The 12,202-nt window shown below is 46.3% G+C and overlaps 1 protein-coding gene across 2 annotated transcripts in view; it reads right to left on the bottom strand.

Annotated features, from left to right (window-relative positions):
* LOC129712266 (ubiquitin-associated and SH3 domain-containing protein B-like) overlaps nt 1-12,202 on the bottom strand; it is a 99,240-nt gene that overhangs the window by 85,942 nt on the left and 1,096 nt on the right. The window lies entirely within an intron of this gene.

Here is a 12,202-nt window from a genome sequence, read left to right as displayed (position 1 = left end):
GAGATGGAGATACATAGGTAAGGAGGTGTGAGGTGTGAAAAACTGGCCAAAGTTCTCTGCTGCGAAAACTTATCACCCAGTCTGCATCTCCAAATGTCTGGTCATTTGTACCACTGGCGTTTGTCTGATTGTGCCAAATACAAACTGCTCCTGCAATCCTGTGCCTTCAAACAATGACTGCCATTCAGAAGCCCATCATTAGTTATGAATGTCTGTAAGGCAATTTGCGGAGTGTTTATCTGCCCTCCGCCCCCCCAACAGAATGGGACAATTCGAAAACAGACGCACAAAATTGTCCTCTGTTCAACAGGCTGAATGCGTGTAAAAAAAGATTAACACTGGTACCGACTTTCGGTTAGGTTAGATACAGCGCAGAAACAGGCCCTTCGGCCCAACCAACCATCACACTAGTTCTATCCTACACACCACGAACAATTTACAGAAGACAATTAAACTACAAACCTGCCCGGGAGTACCCGGAGGAAACCCATGCAGTCACAAGGAGAACGTGCAAACTCCGTGCAGACAGCACCCGTAGTCAGGATCGAACCTGGGTCTCTGCCGCTGCACCACTGTGCCTCTCCTCAAGTTTATTCCTTTAATTTTGACAAATTGAAATTCAACCATGACAAGTATTTGCAATAAAATGTAGCACATTTCACGTAACCTCTGCACTCACCCCCCCCAAATTAATTGCTGCAACTTAAGACATCTGGGGAGGCAGAGGATGTCTGGGTTTCTCAGCATGAACATACTGCAGCTATTGTAAGGTTTTACATGGAGGTAGGAAGCGAGTGTACACTGTTATTCCATGTTCAGGCTCATGTCCGCTCAGTGCTGCGTGTACAGTGAGCAGTCAGTTACATGGCCACTGGGGAGGGGAATGGATGGAGGATTCTCATACACAATGCAAACAGGATGCACAGCTGAACGCCACTCAATGGCTTGCAAGGAAGTCGGCCCGGCCACATTTATCCTGAACTAGCAAGATAGGTGGGTGGGGGAAATAAACAGAGAGACGTAACCAGCTGAGTATACGTTTTAAATAACAGATTTCCCCACCCAAAAAAAAGAAATCCACGCAAACTAAAAGGCAGCCTCTCGTGACTGGATCGGCTGAGTACAGATAGCCTAGCACATGAACAGGCCCTTCGGCCCACAACACTCATGCTGAACCTGGTGCCAAATTAAACTAATCATGGAGTGACACAGTGTGGAGACAAGCCCCACAGCCCAACTTTCCCACACTTGCCAGCATGTCCCAGCTACACTAGTCCCACGCTGCCCGCGTTTGGTCCATTTCCCTCCAAACCTGTCCTATCCATCCATGTACCTGTCTACCTGTTTCTTAAACGTTGGGATTGTCCCAGCCTCAACTACATCCTCTGGCAGCTCGTTCCACACACCCACCACACTCTTCTGCCTGCAAGTGTATATATATCTTTTTATTTAATCCCTGAAATTATCCTCCTGGAATGTTCCCACAACATCAATGAAAACACAAACAAAGTCTCCTGCAGCAACCAGCAGTCTTCTGTAAAGTATGTAGAAAGGAACTGCAGATGCGGGTTTAAACTGAAGATAGACACAAAAAGCTGGAGTATCTCACTGGTTCAGGCAGCAGATATTGGGACAGGTGACTTTATCAAAAGGAGTTGAGAGCGATGAAATAATCAAATGAATTAAACTTGAAAGCCTCGATCCATCTATGAGCATGAAGCCACTGCACAAAGCAGTCACTGCACAGTAAAACTGAAGATAGACACAAAAAGCTCACAGACAAGTGACTTTATCAAAGGAGTTGAGAGCGATGAAATAATCTCTGTTGCCAGAGTAATACATGCAATCCAACAGTGCTGTGGAGGTAATACATGCAATCCAGCGGGGGGGGGGGGGGGGGGGGGGGGGGGACTGGTGATGGAGCCAGCAGATCTCTCTCCCCGTCATCGAATGAACATACAGACAATGACTGACTGAACGGCAGCAGAGAGACCCACAATGCTGGAGTAAGTCAGCGGGTAAGGCAGCAATCTCTGGAGAATAGGAATAGGTGCTGACCCGCTGAGTTACTCCGGCACTTTGTGTCCATCTTCCCCAGCTTGTTAAAGGCCATTATGGACTCCACGCTTCAGGTCAGGTTCCCACTCTTTCCCCCCCCCTCCGTCTCCCCAAACTTTCAAAATCCCGAGTGCAACTCCTGTGTTGTCAACACTAGTTTTTGATACATCATTTTCAAAACAGCAAGTTTGCGTTGATCTGGTGAAACCATGGAAGTGACCTTCTAAACAGCACAAAATGCTGGAGTAACTCAGCGGGACAGGCAGCATCTCTGGAGAGAAGGAATGGGTGACGTTTCGGTTCTGGAGAGGGTCTCGACCCAAAAATGCACCATTCCTTTTCATAGAAACATAGAAATTAGGTGCAGGAGTAGAGGCCATTCGGCCCTTCGAGCCTGCACCGCCATTCAATATGGTCATGGCTGATCATATTCTCCAGATTAATACAAACTTGCCTTTCTTGCTGCCTTGAAAACGATGTAATCGCAAACTTGTTTTGTCAATACACGAGATACACTCTGGATTTTAGATGCTCCTACTTGGGTTTCTCAGGACTTGTTGGTTCAATGCTTGTATATGTAATAATATTCTCCAGGCTCTGGTTGGTAAAGCAGCTGTTCCGAGTCACCATTGCAATGTGGGAAAGATGCCAATATACAATTAACAACATTCTGTTTCGCTGCTATTGTGACTTTTACATCACGAGCTGCTATATAATCAATACCATATCTCTAAAATATAGTCGCCACTGCAAATGAAAGGGCCAACTTGGGTGCATGAATATCCCACCAACTTAAAGATGGCAAAGACAACAGATGACCAGCTTTTATTTTATGGAACAGGGAATAAATAGCCTGGGCATTTGACAAAAGAGATCCAGGATGTAGGACTGGGGAAGGTTACCAAAATACAAAGCCACAGGCTTGCTCGTTTCAGGCTTTTAAATATCTGTTATATTTTAAATATAAAACCACTTCCTTTCATGCAGCTGTGAACTATCACTCTGACCCTTAAATCCAAGATGCATTACCAATACTTCCAGATATCATTTACTAGGTGTTTAAGAAGGAACTGCAGATGCTGGAAAATCGAAGGGACTCAAAAATGCTGGAGAAACACAGCGGGTGCAGCAGCATCCATGGAGCGAAGGAAATAGGCAACGTTTTGGCCCGAAACCCTTCCGGGTTTCGGCCCGAAACGTTGCCTATTTCCTTCAGGGTTTCGGCCCGAAACGTTGCCTATTTCCTTCAGGGTTTCGGCACGAAACGTTGCCTATTTCCTTCGCTCCATAGATGCTGCTGCACCCCGCTGACTTTCTCCAGCATTTTTGTCTACCTATCATTTACTTGAGAGCCTTTTAGTTGCAGAAGCTAAGATACCATGGCCACTGTTTGACTCCAGGACAGATGGTATAAAAGCACAGTAGTTAATTTAGTCTTTTATTAAATGGCAGCCCGCCTAGTTTAATTCCTACCTAGATCATTGTCACATAGTCTCCTAATTCTACTAATGCCAATCACATCAAAATTATGGCAACAGCAATTAAATTTTAAAACAAATGCTAACAGTCAATTATTTTTGTTTCCTTCATGGTCACCAACAATGCATTATTACATTGTGTATTTAATAAAGATAGCTACCCGCTGCCTTTACAAGTCAGAGAGGCACATAGTACAGAATGAACCCCCTTCAACCCAGCCTGGTGTTAAAGGTTTCAAAGGTCTTTTATTGCCAAGTGTGCCAATTAAGGAACGGTGATAACTGTATTACTGTTCGGGTTATATGGGAGGACAGGCGAATGGGGTTGAGAGGGAAAGATAGATCAGCCACAATAGTATGGACTTGATGGGCCGAATGGCCTAATTCAACTCCAAGAACGTTCAAACTTAACATACAACCAATTAGGTCATCCAGCAACAGCTTAGATGGGTGGGTCGGAGGGCAATAGCATTTTGGATGGAGAAACTAAGCGGGTGAGGCAGCATCTATGGAGAGAAGGAATTGGAGCCCGCCCCCTCCCCTGACATCAGTCTGAAACATAGAAACATAGAAATTAGGTGCAGGAGTAGGCCATTCGGCCCTTCGAGCCTGCACTGCCATTCAATATGATCATGGCTGATCATCCAACTCAGTATCCCGTACCTGCCTTCTCTCCATACCCCCTGATCCCCTTAGCCACAAGGACCACATCTAACTCCCTCTTAAATATAGCCAATGAACTGGCCTCAACTACCCTCTGTGGCAGAGAGTTCCAGAGATTCACCACTCTGAAGAAGGGTCTCGACCCGAAAGGTCGCCAATTCCTTCTCTCCATCGATGCTGCCTCACCCGCTGAGTTCCTCCAGCATTCTGTGTCTACCTTCGATTTTACCAGCATCTGCAGTTCTTTCTTAGGTATTTTGGATGGCCAGGTTTTGGAGAAAGACCAACAATCTATGGACAGTAATAGTTGGGGTGGGAGATAGGGAAGTCATGGATGGGAGCCGACTGAGGGTTTTGTTGGGCAGAGTCAGTTTCAAAGAGCTTTTTTGGTTAAAATAATATTTTCAACACTGTTGTTTTGAAACTAGGAAGTACAGAAAGTGCCTGGCGTCAGAGGCTTGGAAACAGGATTTCCCCATTCAGGGGCCGCCCCTGGCCTCATGTCCACTGCAGACTCACAACTCTGCAAAAGTCAGCAAACACATATCTAGCCCTCGCAACAAATGTACAATTTATCCGCTGCTCCTCAGAATACTCGACACTGGATACAAATCTACTGCAACTGAAGGTCAGCTCTCTGTGTAACAATGAGTTTTGGGGAACAGAGTTGTTTTTATTAAACAAATGTTTATACTGGATAAAATGATGAGACAATATCGAGGGGTTTCAATCATATCAAGACTGGATTTTAACAGCTTGTAGACTTAGAGAGGAATGTACAAGCTGCCAAGAAGGAAGAGCGCAACAATTGGAACACATTTTGATTGCAAAATGTTGTAGATAAAATGGGTAACCTTCACAGGAAAGCATGGTCAAGAACTTAAAGATAGACACAAAATGCTGGAGTAACTCAGCGGGACAGGCAGCACCTCTGAAGAGAAGGAATGGGTGATGTTTCGGATTGAGACCCGAAATGTCACCCATTCCTTCTCTCCAGAGATGCTGCCTGTCCCACTGAGTTACTCCAGCATTTTGTGTCTATCTTCGATTTAAACCAGCATCTGCAGTTCTTTCCTACACACATGGTCAAGAACTCATTAAGGTCAGTGATAATCGCAAGAATGGTTGATTGCACGAAACTGTGGAATAAAGATGTCTGTGAAAGGAGAAGTTGGGAGGAAGACTGATATAAACCTTTGCTGGAACTGTATCAAAGGTCAAGAGTCCAGAGTGTTTCATTGTCATCTGTCCCAGCTAGAACAATGACATTCTTACTTGCAACAGCACAACACAATATATATATGTGTGTGTGTGTGTGAGTGTGTATGAATATGTATACTGAACTTTTTTCTCATTTATTATAATGTTTACAGAGTACTAATAACTCTGTAAACATTATAATAAATGAGAAAAAAGTTCAGTATACATATTCATACACACACACCCACACAATATACACACACCCACACACACACAATACAATACAATACCGTTTATTTGTCATTTGAACCTCACATGAAGTTCAAACAAAATTTGGTTTCTGCAGTCATACAAGAAAAGAACCAAGACACACACCAACATAATTTACACAAACATCCATCACAGTGAATCTCCTCCTCACTGTGATGGAAGGCAAAGTCTTGTCTCTCCCCTGCTCTCCATTCCTCTCCCGAAGTCTATATACACACACACATATACACACACACACATACACACACACACACATACATATATTATATACTAGACTAAGTAGGACCCGTTGGGTCCCATCCCCTCAATGTGCGGTTGCGGGGAGCGGACACGGCCTGCGGCATCACACGCACACATTAACCCCCCCCCCCTTAATATTATTAATTTGCGCCTTTTCCCCCCCCCATCCCCCGCCCTATCCACAGACATGCACACACACAAACAATATTAGTGCAACATTACCAATAATAGTCCATGTGGTTCAGAGCTTATTGGAGGTTGCCGTGTTTAATAGCCTGCAAGAACATCACAATTCCTAAAACCCTCCATTGATCCAAAACGCACAGGTTTTTGAGGAAGAGATTTCCAGAATTCCATGAGTCATCAAGCAAAAATAATTACTTTCTGAATCAGCTTTAATGCTGGTGATTCTTCCAGTGGTCCCCAGTCCAGAACATTGCTTCTCTGTTTCCACCCCACTGCATCTCTGACTTCTCAAGGTGGGACGCAAGGTCACCAGAGATTTCCGTTCAGGTTTCCTAAGTGGGACAGGGGCATTACTCCAGCACTTTGTGCCAAGATTTTATTATTTTGTGCCAAGAGTTGCTGGGATTATCACTAAGTTCTTCGATTGACCAAGGGACCAGAAATCTCAAAGCAAAACAATAATATGTCGATTGAGTTCCTCTCTCATTCCTGGCTCAAAACTCCCCCTCCACATACACAGAATCCCAGCTCGAGCACCAAACCCTGTCTGCTGGTCACCTGGCAGACAACACTTTTATTTCTGTTTGATCCCAACACCGGCAAACACCGATCTATCTACATCGCAGTCTATATCTCTCGTTTCCCTCTCCCCGTCTCTCAGTCTGAAGAAGGAACTCGACCCGAAATGTCACCTATTCCTTTTCTCCAGAGATGCTGCCTGTCCCGCTGAGTTACTGCAGCTTTTTGTGTCCATCTTCGGTTTAAACCAGCATCTGCAGTTCCTTCCTATATGAGCAAACACCCTCAATTCAGTTTAGTGGTACAGAATGGAAACATGCCCTTCAGCCCACTGAGTCCACACTGGCCATTGATCCCTGCACATTAACACTATCCCACACACACACACACTGGGGACAATTTACAATCTTTACCGAACAAACCCGTAGCACGTCTTTGGAGGGCGGGAGGAAACTGGAGCACCAGGAGAAAACCCACGCGGTCACAGGGAGAACATACAAACTCTGTACAGACAGCACCCGTAATCAGGTTGGAACCTGGGCCTCTGGCACTGTACAGCAGCGACTCTACTGCTGCACCACCATGCCGCCCCTAGTTTCTCAAATTGTGCATTTTAATTTTATCGAGTCATCTATGTTTGGTTTTGGACTTGCAGATGGTGGACAGGGCACTAAGAGAGAGAGATATCATTCACGCAGCAAGATTAAACAGAGCTGAGGTATATCTGTTGCAATTAGTCTGCAACCGACTAGCAGAACATTCTATGGCCAGAACATGTATAGAGAATATTAATGTGGTCTCAGAGTAACAACAGCCATGCCATTGATATCTCAGGCCCCACCATTGTAAAGTCTCTATCACGTACCAGTCACTCGATTGCAAAAAGCACCCAGCAGTCAGAGCACATTTATAGATTTTACCTTGAGCTGTTATACAGGGGCAGAGAATGCCGAGCTGCCCGATGCTGGGGTGAAGTAGTGCAGGACACCAGGAGCTCTGGGACCCTGACCCATGGGGGTGAGAGATTGCAACCTTCACCTGCTCCACCCTGTTTCGACAAATGCAATCAACCCAGCATGCACAATCAAGTAAGATCAAATAGAACAAGTTGTCCTACAACTATAGGCTGTGCACGCCACATGCAAGAAGAAAAGAACAGTTTAAGGATAAGGGGGAAGTCTTTTAGGACCGAGATGAGAATTTTTTTTTTTCCCCCCACACAGAGAGTGGTGAATCTGTGGAATTATTCTCTGCCACAGAAAATAGTTGAGGTCAGTTCATTGGCCAGGGATTTCAAACAGTCAGTGGGAAACTTGGTTAAGAAGGAAAATCGAAGGTACACAAAAATGCTGGAGAAACTCAGCGGGTTGAATCTGTGGAATTCTTTGCCACAGAAGGTAGTTGAGGCCACAGCTCATTGGCTATATTTAAGAGGGAGTTAGATGTGGCCCTTGTGGCTAAAGGGATCAGGGGGTATGGAGAGAAGGCAGGTACAGGATACTGAGTTGGATGATCAGCCATGATCATATTGAATGGCGGTGCAGGCTCGAAGGGCCGAAGGGCCTACTGCTGCACCTCTTTTCTATGTTTCTATGTAACAGAGCCATTGAGCCAAATGATAGCACAAAATACCCCTCCCTCTCAAACAGTAGAATAAACCACTTGCAGTTAAACCATGCATCTCACAACCTCGGGACCCAAAGCACATTTGCCAGCGAAACTGTTCAGAAAGCCGGTTGCAGGTGGAGGATATCAATGTTCACACACCGATGTCCCATGGTCACCTCCGTGATAATCATCTCAACTGGCTTAGTGAAGTTATTTGATAAACAAATATGGGCAGATTAAAATCACACCTGAGAGCTGGTGATAAGGGCAGATCGGCACTCTGTGGGTGGGTCAGTTTAGCCTGGAGTGAGACTTGAACCAACTTCGTTTACCACCCACTTCATCGCAGTGTGCCACATGCCAACGGGTTATGGGGGAGAGGGCAGGAGAATGGGAGAGATAGATCAGCCATGACTGAATGGTGGAGTAGACTTGATGGGCCGAATGGCCTAATTCTGCTCATGTCACTTATGAATTTATTCCCCACTCGTTGTCAGAGACGACACCTCAGCCTTCATGAACCGGGACGGGACGGCACGGAGCAGAGGTGGGGATGGGCGAATTAAATTCGACCTAAACACACGTCAGGAAAATCTCTGCCAGCAATCAGGGGGCACGCCCCTGGTGTGAAACGCAACAGCCATGCAAACTCTGCTGAACCACAAAGCAGCCAATTCTGCCAACGTTTCAGAATATTCCAGACCGTTTTGGAATGCACTCAGTAACGGCGTGTAAACAATGCAAAAGAGCAAGATCATTCTCTGGTGATAAATTGCAAATCCTGAAGGTCAGACACATTAACATCAGGCAACACACAATTCCCATCACACTGACCATTGAAATGAAATCGCAAGTTGCGAAGATGCAAGGTTGGGCACTGTGATACACTGATGCAGCTTTTATCTTGTGTGTGTGTGTGTGTGTGTGTGTGTGTGTGTGTGTGTACGTGTGTGTGTGTGTGTACGTGTGTGTGTGTACGTGTGTGTGTGTACGTGTGTGTGTGTGTGTGTGTGTGTGTGTGTGTGTACGTGTGTGTGTGTGTACGTGTGTGTGTGTACGTGTGTGTGTGTGTGTGTACGTGTGTGTGTACGTGTACGTGTGTGTGTACGTGTACGTGTGTGTACGTGTACGTGTGTGTACGTGTACGTGTGTGTACGTGTACGTGTGTGTACGTGTGTGTACGTGTACGTGTGTGTACGTGTACGTGTGTGTACGTGTGTACGTGTGTGTACGTGTACACGTGTGTGTGTGTGTACGTGTGTGTACGTACGTGTGTGTGTGTGTGTACGTGTGTGTGTGTGTGTGTACGTGTGCACGCAAGACTAGTGGCTTTAACTTGACAAATAGTAAACATGGACAAAATGTAAACACATGTATCAGTAACTGTAGCTGCATGAACCGCATAATAAAAATACATTTATTTCTGTACAACTTTACAGAGCAGACTTGAGATAAACCCAACACGCTGTTGTTACTCAGCGGGTCAGGCAGCATCTCTGGAGAGAAGGAATGGGTGACGTTTCAGATAGAAGCGTCTCAACCCGAAACGTCACCCATTCCTTCTCTCCAGAGATCTTGTCTGACGCGCCGAGTTACTCCAGCTTTTTGCATCTCATCTTCGGCGAAAACCAGCATCTGCAGTTCCTTCCTGCACAGAGACTTTGGAGACCGTGTCCACTTTAAAAGGTGTTGCCATTAGTCTCACTCGTGCAGCTCTGAGATTCCCTTTTTCAATGTAAAATGGATGGAGGGTGTTTGGGGTTTGTGCAGCAACATTGTGGACACAGCCCAGGCCATCACACAAACCAACCTCACTTCCATTGATTCCATCTACACCTCACTCTGTCTGCCTCGGCAAGGCCAGCAGCAGCATCAAGGACCAGTCACGCCCTGGCCACTCCCTCTTCTCCCCTCTCCCATCAGGCAAAAGGTACAGAAGTGTGAAAACTCACACCTCCAGATTCAGGGACAGTTTCTTCCCAGCTGTTATCAGACGACCAAACCATCCTACCACAACCAGAGAGCAGTGGTGAACTACTAAGATAGACAAAAATGCTGGGGAAACTCAGCGGGTGCAGCAGCATCTATGGAGCGAGGGAAATAGGCAACGTTTTGGGCCAAAACCATGTGGGTTTCTCCAGCATTTTTGTCTACGTTCGATTTTCCAGCATCTGCAGTTCCTCTTAAACACAGTAGAGAACTACTATCTACTTCATTGGTGGATCTCGGACTATCCTAGATCTGACTTTACTTTGCACTAAACGTTACCTCATTATCATGTATCTATACACTGTACATGCGTTGATTGTAATCCAGTCTTTCTGCTGACTGGTTAGCATGCAACAAAAAGCTTTTCACTGTACCTTGGTACACGTGACAATAAACTGAACTGACTGAGATAAAAGATCAAAGATAGACAAAAATGCTGGAGAAACTCAGCAGGTGAGGCAGCATCTGTGGAGCGAAGGAAATAGACAACGTTTCGGGTCGAGACCCTTCTTCAGACTGATGTGGGGGTAGGCCGGGCAGGAAGAAGAAAGGAAGAGGTGGAGACAGTGGGCTGTGGGAGAGCTGGGAAGGGGAGGGGAAAGAGGGAGAAAGCAGGGACTACCTGAAATTGGAGAAGCCAATGTTCATACCGCTGGGGTGCAAACTACCCAAGCGGAATATGAGGTGCTGTTCCTCCAATTTGCAGTGGGACTCACTCTGGCCATGGAGGAGGCCCAGGACAGAAAGGTCGGATTCAGAATGGGAGGGGGAGTTGAAGTGCTGTGCCACCGGGAGATCAGGTTGGTTATTGCGAACCGAGTGGAGGTGTTGGGCCAAGCCTGCACTTGGAGATCAGCTATGATCCTCATCCCATTATGTGGCAGGTCAGGCCTCAGAGGACAACCGTTCCACTGTTGCCTCTGCTGCTCATGTTCCAATGTGTCCAACTCGCCTTCGAAAGATTCAACCAAATCTGCCACAACCGGCAGCTCACACATAAAGTGTCCACACATTTCACATGGCCATTTGTGGAAACTCAGTCCACAAATATTGGCCATTGCCTTTGTTAGGTTAGGGCATGGATAACACTTAAAACAGGACGTCACTGGCTATACTGCTGTGAATGCACAATAAATATGTTGGGGGGTGGTTCCACCATCCTCCCTTCCATGTCAAAAACCTCTCTCATCTTCCACTGTTTCATTTTGCCATTGACCCCAAATCTGCCCCTTCTCAACTCTGTTCTCCCCAGAAGACACAGATTAGTAACCCCATCAAACCCTTGACTCTGGTACAATCACAACCCACCAAAAAATGGTTCTTCTTTCTGAGAATGTAGGCACTTTGAGATCTAATGAACGTTTTTTTTTTAAATGGGGGAGGGGAGGGGTCATGAAACGATAAAAGGATCCTTCAAAACTGTAATACATGACGTGCATCGGTAACTTTGGCGAGTGTTACATTGCTGCTCACGGCGGGAGCTTCATCCTACAGACTGTGACTCTTACATTGGGAAATAACTGCTCAGCTGGCAATGGGGATAAGCTGCCTTCACCTTTATGAACGCCGTTCTGTGGTGGAAAGAAGGGGTTTCTGTGGATGCTTTTGAGATTCGGGTTGTGGCCAAGGCATTCTCGTTCATTTCGAGGGGTAACTCTTTCCACACAGGGTGGGTGTATGGGACGAGCTGCCGGAGGAGGTAGTTGAGGCAGGGACTATCACAACGTCAAAGAGACATTTGGACAGGTACATGGATAGGGCAGGTTTGGAGGGATATGGACCAAGCGCAGGCAGGTGGGACTAGTGTAGCTGGGCCATGTTGGCCGGTGTGGGCAAGTCGGGCCGAAGGGCCTGTTTCCACCCTGTATCACTCTAAGACCCATTGCGGATACAACTCGCTATCTTGCGAATAAAACTCACGTGTCGGTTTGTGGCGGGGGGGGGGGGGGGGGGGGGGGGGGTAGGAGAGAAGGTAGGGTCATATATAATGA

The sequence above is a fragment of the Leucoraja erinacea genome, chromosome 32 (assembly GCF_028641065.1).
Source record: "Leucoraja erinacea ecotype New England chromosome 32, Leri_hhj_1, whole genome shotgun sequence".
NCBI classification, from domain to species: domain Eukaryota; kingdom Metazoa; phylum Chordata; class Chondrichthyes; order Rajiformes; family Rajidae; genus Leucoraja; species Leucoraja erinaceus.
Note: the sequence above shows the minus strand (reverse complement) of the source record. Positions and strands in the feature narration are given on the sequence as shown.